An 8,998-nucleotide genomic window follows, 5' to 3' on the forward strand; every position below is an offset into this window, starting at 1 on the left:
TTGACCCTTCTTCTTGGATAGTTTTGGGCACTTACTCTTGTAGTTTCCATTCTTCCTACACAAAACTTATGATATGATTTTCTACTTTTATAGATTGAAATTGTTATACCTCCTTGATTCGTAGGGCTGACACATGATTCTTCCGTAGAATCGTTATGCATATGAAAGGGGGGGGAGGGGTGAATCACGTAGTTTTAGAAAACTTATCTTTTTCTTTTTGAAATCAAGAGTACGAAGGAATGAAATGGAAACAAAAACAAAAACAAAAAAGAAAAAGAAATCAAGAAGTTACTTGATTTGGAGCCTTCGACGACTCCTACTCCAAGACTCATGATCCCTTAGATTGTATCGATAGGTAATCCACTATAAACCTCATCAAGAATAGCTGGAAGAGGGAATTGAATACAAGTACAAAGAACTAGGAAAATGTAACAGTCTACACTTTCCTTTTACAAGTATAAAAATGTATAGTAATATTAAATTATTACCGACACTTTTAGAGTGTAGAGTTTGATTGGGATTTTGTGTCGGTGTCAGTCTACAGGTCACGGTCAAATACCTTGGAGTTGTAATACAATAGTAGAGCATAGTCGAAGCAATGAAGATGTTGTTGAAGCTCGTATGCAAGTTGTGTGTAGTGTGCTTCTCGAACAGGGCATATATAGGCTGTGGAAGGTGCCTTCAGCCCCCTTCGAGGTGCCTCCACAAGCAATATTTGTCCCCTTATCTTTGGTGATGATAAATCCTGCAACCTTCAATTTTTATCCTCTAGAGGGCACCTTCATATATCTCTAAGGTGCTGTCACGCCCTAGAGTTGTCCCTGCCAGACAAAAATCCGACAACATCTCCCTTGTACCGATGACAATCTGAAACAATAAATACATACATACTCAACATATAAACATAATCCACAGCCACCCGGCTAGATATAAGCACACAATAACGCAGTTTAAAAGATACAGCCCACTCGACTGGACAGAATGAAAAACACAACAACGAAGTATAAAAAGCAGCCCACACGGTTGAAAGTAAACGCAGCGGAAAACCATAAAATAATACACATGTAAAACCAATAAAGTCACTAACTAAAATATTTGTAACGACCAGACCCGGCTCCAAAATCCACATCAACTTATTGGAAAACAAGTACGCAAAGTCATTATACCACTAAACAGAAGTAAAACCGAAAAGGGTTATCCTCGAGTGTGACGTGGGACTGGCAGCCGGGACTCTCCAAGCAACTTCTCAATCATCTACTGCTACCTGGCGAAAGAAAAATCAATTTGCGAGGTGGTGAGTAATGGAACTCAGCGGGTAAGAAAAGATAGTGCATGAACATAATAAACAAATAGAGAATGAGCCAAGGGTATACAGTCTCATAAAGGAAATAGCAGATGCTAAAATAGAAGCATAATAAATGCTGATACCTGAAACCATATCCTAGGCTAGATATAGAAGTTCAGAAGTAGTACTAATCTGCTACAGTACTGCTCATAACTACAGAGGAAATAAACAAGGTATATATAAACTTCCAATAAGTAAACCAAGGACTAAACACCTACAACAAGAGCATATTTCAACATAAGCACGCATAGCAATATAAGTGAGCAACAGCCACATAAACTAATACCAACAGCAGAAGCAAACAACAGCAGCATAAGCTAGCAATAGCAGCAAAAGTAGCAACAACAACATCAGCAGATATAATGATAGCAGCGTATGCACGATGGTCACCCCGCTCACCTCTTTGCACCATGACCCCTGTATGGTCGAGAGGTCGGATCGATGACAACTGTACCACCCAAAGGCCGCCACTCTTTCGAGTGACCGGATGGACAGGTGCTGAGTAGCTAACTAGCTACACAGCGAAGGGGGGTCCCTGCTGCTCGCAACTCCAGCTACCACCAACTGTAAGTGTACGAGTGCGGCACGACAGGACAAGCGGCATCAACTCTAGCTATCACTCTGTCAAGTGGCCGAGGATGCGACCCTGGTCAACGACTCTCTCGACCGCAAGGGAGAATTGATCGTTAACATGTCTGCCATGATATGATGCACCAAATGCAATAGTCATCATATATACATGTATATAAACAAGAATCAGGTATGCTACATGAAGCCAGCATGCTCAATACAGAACAGAACTGAACAACAATCAAAACATACAAACATGGTATCCAGTATCTGCTAAATATCAAAGATGACAACAAGAGACTGTATGGATATAGAAACGAATAACTCAAAGGTTTGAGTGGAAGTATCAAGCGCAAGAAAATAAGAGTGGAGTCAAGGTAAAACGGTCCTTATCAAAAAATAACTCATGCACCAAGTTCAAAGAACTAAAGAGACAAAGTAAGAAGTACCCGCCTTTATATGTAGATCGTGTCAACCGTCTTTAATCAACGTTCTGCAAATCACGTGATGTACAATTTAGCTAATTTCATAAACAACACTAGTTAAACCGAGTCCCAACCATAACATAAGATTGCACATTTTATCCTTTCCGTAGGCATAACTATTTCGGGAGTTTACAACTAAAAGTTGCAAACACTCAGGGGAGTTATACTGTAGTCCAGCACATAATTTACATAACTCTTGAGAGAAACAACTAGGAGCTTGCACACATGAAAGGGAACTAGAATAGAAACACTTGAAAGAATCAATCTAGAAGCTTGCACACATAAATGGAGAACTAGAAAAAAAAACCAGCAACTATAGCCCATACCACCTCTTGGAGAACCCACTTCGAATTCCCAATTCACCCTTACTGGAACTATACCTAAAACACAACCAAACCATATGAAAGTTAAAAAGTCACTTTCAAATCAAACTCCAATCAGTTAACACCAAAACCAAACATAAAACGCTAAAACTGAACAACCTCATATTTAATCCCTACCTTCACAAACCAGTACTGTAAGAACCTTTCTCTAGCTAACATCATGTAAAATCATAGGAATACTGACAACTAAAAATCCAACTCATGCAAAATAAATTAAGATTACAGCTCTAATTATTCTATAATCCTACACCTTCTAAGCAATTAAGTGAAGCAACTACATTAAACTTCCACTATGCAATAACGTTTAATTAACATAGAATTGATGAATCACAACTAATTAACTTCAGCTAATTATGAAGTAATTTTAGCTAACATGTAGATGAGCATACCATCAAAAGAAAGCTCACTCATCCTTGGTACTGTCAAGAAGAGAAAATCCAACACCAATACTAAGTTACGTATTCTACATACCAATTCTCTACTTGCAAATGCCCCCAAAAACCCAGCTTAGTCACAAAGAGCACGACACTACACCAAAACATGCAACTATACCAGCCCCTGAAAACCCAAAACCATTACATAGAGTAGATTTCGACATAACAAGAAAAACCTCATACCACAACCCTTACTGCCAGACCGGAACCAGCACTAGGCAAAAACATGCAACAGGCAACACCTCACCTCTGAATTTATTCCACCGAAACATCGCAAGGCATAACTAGGAACCCCAAACTAAAACACCATTTATGAAACTACCCATGTAAATCTTCCAGCCTTAAAAAGAACAGTGTTAAATAGAATCCTCTTGCCAATTCAAACTAGCATTCAAAGAAACATTTCGTCGAGCAACACAGAAGCACCTAAAACATGCTGCATCACCCACAAACCTGATCTCACCACTGCCATCAAATCCAAACGAACAAGAAAAGAAACCCCCGCGGTAAACAGAGTCATCCACCCACAAATCCGAATCCCTATCCTCCAAATCCATCTAGGTAAATCAGAGACAAACTTCACGCAATCAGTGCAAATAAGCAACAAAAGAACAAACGAACTACAACTTCCAAACTCAATCGGCAACACACAGACCTACAAATTGCTCTTCGTTACCGGTTTCTTACCTCACGGATCTTATGTCATTCATAGAGGAAAGTACTTTCCTACCAAAATAAAACCCTATCTCATACCTACAAGGGAAAGTCTACCTGTCGGATCAGTTAGGGCACGGCTCGGAGAGGAAAGGATCGGCGGTTGTGACTTCGATTGAGGGAAGAGGATCAACGATGGTGGTTGCGACGGCTGTGGTGTCTGCGTGAGGAGGAGAACCCGGCTGCTGTGGTGATCGTGCGCGAGGATGGAAGAAGACCGGCGGCTGTGGCTCGACGGTTTTGGTGAGGCAATCGCGAGAGGGAAACTGACTGGTGCTCGCGTGAGAGAAAGAAGGTCGGTGAGGGTGAGGGCTCGGGGACAAGGGAGAGGGGAAGGATGAAGCCGGCGGTGTCGCAAGGGGCTCGGGAGAAGAAGCTTGGTGTTGGTTCGGCGCGAAGAGAATCGGCCGCGTGAGGGGTTTTGAGAAGGAAGGATTCAGCGATTAGGGATTTTATAACTTAGGAAATATTAAATCAAACTCTAGATCGACTTCTCAATTAACTCCCACCTCTGAGTATTCCAAACAGATTTTATCTTATCTTAACCGATCCGTCCCTCTTAAACTCATCATATAGGCTCCGATTAAATCCAGAAAAATTTCTAAAAAATCCTTAATATTCTAATAAGATTATTCCTCAATAATCCTATTACTTAGTGCTTGTTTGGGTATCGTATTTTACAGGTGCCTCCAACGCTAAGATCAAGGCACCTCTAGAAGCATGCTAGGTGCCTCCATGCCCTCCCACGAGGTGCCTCTGCGCCCTCCCATGCATAGTCTTCGACCAAGCATCCAAGGTTCCTCCACTCATACAGGAGGTGCCTCGAGTACTGATTGTTAGTTAGAGCCCTAGAGCCAATCATTTGATGATTGTATGGACTCATGTATATCATATTCTTGTTTATTAATAAAGGCATTTGTTTGGTTATTATACTTATTTATATTAGTGCCAAATAGACTAAGTATAATAGCGTCCTTGAGTAGAAGGTTCATACCTATATCAATCGATTAGTTGAATCGATAGTGAGATGATATAGGGAACACTACTCTAAATCATTCCTAGTCGAGTATTAGCATTCAGGGACAATGTTAATACAATAAGACTAGCATGTAGGTCAGCTCGATGACTTGATCTCACAAGTCATGGATATAGAGATATCAAGCTGACACATGGGTATGCATTAGAGAATGTATACTGAATGACCCGCCATGAGAAAGTATCATGGATCGTTATATGAGTGTCATATACTTTCTCATGTGGCTATTAGTATGACTATTAGTCCTTAGACCTGAAGTCACCATGGATCCCTACATAAGGAGTTATGTACTTTAGTTTCGTCAAACGTCACCCGTAACTGGGTGGACTATAAAGGCGATTACTGGGTATGTAACGAATTAGTGATGTAGATGGGATCTATCCCTCCCATATGACGGGAGCGATATCGGTATTCTTGATAGAGTGAGACCACTAAGTGCATGGCCATGCCCAAATGAGTCAACATTAGATGTTGAGCTCATTTGATCGAGTGAGTCTACTTGGAGTTCAAGATTTAGATTGATTAGAGGATGACACGGTCTATGCCTCACATTGATCAATCTAGATGTCTAGGATAGAAGGACACTTGTCATTATTTTGTGAGTAGTCACAATTGGTAGTCACGAGGTGATGTCGGATCTCGACATTCTTGTAACTTGGGTAGTAATGATGTGTTGCTAGATACCGCTCATTACTTATGCTCCTAAATGGGTTTAGGGCATTGCCAACGTTACAAGAACCTATAGGGTTACACACTTAGGACAATTAGGTGGAGATTAGGTTCATATGATGAACCAAGAGGATTAGATTCATTTGATGAATCCAATTGGATTAAGAGTAATCCTAATTGGGCTAACTTGAGTTCGACTCAAGTTGATTCATGTGTTAAATGAGTCTAATTTAGATTTTGACTCATTGAATCAATTTAATTTAATGAATTAGATTCATTATATTAAGTTGGCTCGAATCAAATGGTTGGATTAGATCCACCATGGTAGAGATTGAGTCAAGTTTGACTTGACTTGAGAAGGAAGACCAAAGGTCAATTTTGACTTGACCTTTTGCCACCTCATTGGTGAGTTGGCATTAGGTGGACCAATAATGATGTTCCACATCATCATGGGTGCCACCTCATGGAAGTGACAAAGCCACTCTCTTAATGGTTTCATATTAATTGCAATTAATGTAATTAATGTGATTTTATGATTTCATATTAATTGCAATTAATGTGAATTTTGAAATGTGGCCAGCCACTTTGTTTTGGGTGAAGAAATTTATTTTTTTTCATTCACATGTGTGCCTCTTCCTCCTTCTCCCTCTCAAGCTCTCCCTCTCCCTCTCCTCCCTTGGCCGAACCACATAGGTGCTAGCACACCTTGGTTTTTGGTCATCTCCATCTAGTGTGTCTGTGTGGATACTTCTAGAGGACCGGCGCTTGACGGTCTTGAGATCCGGCATCATTTGGACGAGCGGGAACGCGAAGGGCATCGCATCAAAGGTATAAATGGTTTATCCTTATGTAGATCTACTGTAGATTAAAGTTTTTAAACTCGTACTCGTATTTTCGTTCGGTTTTACCTTGCACGAGATCCGTGGCTTGGGCGATTCGGTGTTTCCGCGACGCGAAAAGCGGTTTTCGCGGCCCGAAAAACCCAACACTGATCACTCAAGACTTTTTACCCATTTTTTCTCCTTTCGTCTTGTAAAATGTGTTAGTCTAAAAATAAAGTATACCTTGTAAAATAAAATTAGCATAATAATAAAATAAGAGTTTATTAATTAGACCCTGTTTGTCCAAGATCAGGATCTAGTCAAAGTCTCAGTCTAGGTTTCCAAAATGGACCTACGCCTAAAGTCTCTAATTTAGACTCGTCCTCACTGAAATACTCTCTTCTAGTGACTTACCGTACCATGTAGAATCACTTGACTCCCTTACTATCCACTAGGTATTCTCGCAAGTTGTCTGGTCCACAGACCCAACTGGACTTCAGCTAGCTGTCAGGTCCCACGGACCGAGTCAGACTTCCCACTAGATATCTGGTCACTTATTGACCTATCTAAACTTCTACACTAACTATCATATCCTCTAGACCTAGCTGGATTTTAGCTTGATGTCAGACCAATCAAGTCTTGCACACTTGATAGAAAAGTTAGATCACATAACATCTAACTTTAATCCATTTATCATTCATCAAACCATAGGTTTGATCATTGGTGCCAATTGCACCAATAATCTCCCCCTTTTCGATGTAAAAATAACCTGGATTAAAGTTCGACAAAATATGCAAATATATATAGCAAAAAAATAATTTAAGAGATATCTAAATGATTTTGATTTCCTATTTTATTCTCTTGATCATTTTCAAATTTTCCTTAGTTTTTCTTACTTAAACCCTAATCCTCCCCCTTTGGTATTCATCAAAAACATATGTAGTTAAGCAAGAGCAAGTAATTTTTTTTAAAGTTAAAATGATCAAGTAAGCAAATCAAGCAATAAAATGTTGCATAAAATTTTAGGTCTATATCAGGGAGGATGTTTTTCAAAATAATTTTCAAAGTTTCAAAGTAAATGACAAGAGTATTTTCAAATAGAGGGGAGTTTTCAAAGCAAATTTTGAAAGACATTTTCAAAACATTTTTCAAGTATAAATTTTGACAAGAATTTTGTAATATAATTTTTAAAGCATTTGTAAAGAATTTTTCAAAATAGTTTGCAAATTCAGAGTAATTTTCAAAATAGCTTCGAAAACATTTTCAAAAATACATTAAAAGTTTTCAAAACAAGTTTTAAAGATAGTTCTGAAGGTATTTTACAAAACATTTTCAAAGAAATTAACTTTTGGAAACATTATCCAAATATTTTTCAAAATAGAGTTTAACAAAGTTAAAAATTGTGAAAAAGTATTTTATCAGGGGTTTTCAAAGCAAGCTTTGAATAAAAGTTTCAAGTATTTTCAAGGACATTTTTCAAAAAAATTGTAAGTTATTTTCAAAACATAAAACTTTACACGAATTTTGCAAAATATTTTAGCAAGTTTCAGATCCTCGCCCTTAGTTTAATATCACCTTAAAAATAATATTCATCTAAAAATTATCCCTAGATGTCTAATCTTTAATTACTAACTAACTACTAGAAGATAGCAGTGTTCACTTGATTAGTCAAGTTAAGTATGTTAATCTAGCTCAAATGGATTGCTTAACTTAATCAATGTATTTATGGTATTTAATTCCCAAAGTTATTTTCATGTACTTATAAAACATCTGAAGTACAGGCAAAGTCCTAAGCATCTCACACAATTCTATATTTTTGAATACACAAGCAAGGTAAGCCTAGTATGCTTGTGAGGTGCTAGCTGCATAAAACCATAGGATCATGATTTCTAAGGGAAGTATTAAGGTAAGTCCATATAGTTTTGAAACACAAGAGAAATTAGGATTTTGAGAAAACATAATTAATGAATTTTCTTAGAGATTTTAAATTTGTTTGACAAATAAGAATAAAGTGAGAGATTAAGTCCTAATCTATCGTGCACATCCCTAGCTGTCGACGTAAATTACTTAAATCAGATTCAGGAAATGGTTTGGTAAAGATGTTGACTAGATTTGACTTAGACTCAACGTAGTTGAGTTCAATGTCTCCTTTATCAACATGATCCCTGATAAAATGGTGTTTAACTTTAATATATTTTGTTAGTGAATGATGCACTAGATTCTTGGTTAAGTTGATTAAACTAATGTAATCAATAAATATTTTTACATTTTTAAATTCTAAGCTAAATTCATGTAGAGTGTATATCATCCATAATAATTGTGTTGTGTACTCACCCATTACTATATATTATGTTTCAGTAGTAGATAGAGCAACACAGTGGTGTTTTTTACTAAACCAGCTGACATGTGATGAACCAAGTAGTTGACATCCACCACTTATATTTTTTCTATCTAATTTACAGCCAGCATAATCTGAGTCAGAAATTTTTATTAAGTTAAAATTTATTATTCTTGGGTACCACATTCCTACATTAGTTATTC

General features: G+C 37.8%; 1 long non-coding RNA gene across 1 annotated transcript; it reads right to left on the reverse strand.

Moving 5' to 3' along the window:
• Positions 1-338: 338 nt before the first annotated feature.
• LOC122056688 lies at positions 339-1,873 on the reverse strand. The gene is made up of 3 exons (XR_006133355.1): positions 1,429-1,873; positions 1,167-1,264; positions 339-867 (listed from the first exon to the last, which is right to left on the reverse strand). It is a non-coding gene; the product is annotated as an uncharacterized LOC122056688 (long non-coding RNA).
• Positions 1,874-8,998: the final 7,125 nt, after the last annotated feature.

Source organism: Zingiber officinale, chromosome 3B, assembly GCF_018446385.1.
Source record: "Zingiber officinale cultivar Zhangliang chromosome 3B, Zo_v1.1, whole genome shotgun sequence".
In the NCBI taxonomy this organism is placed as follows: domain Eukaryota; kingdom Viridiplantae; phylum Streptophyta; class Magnoliopsida; order Zingiberales; family Zingiberaceae; genus Zingiber; species Zingiber officinale.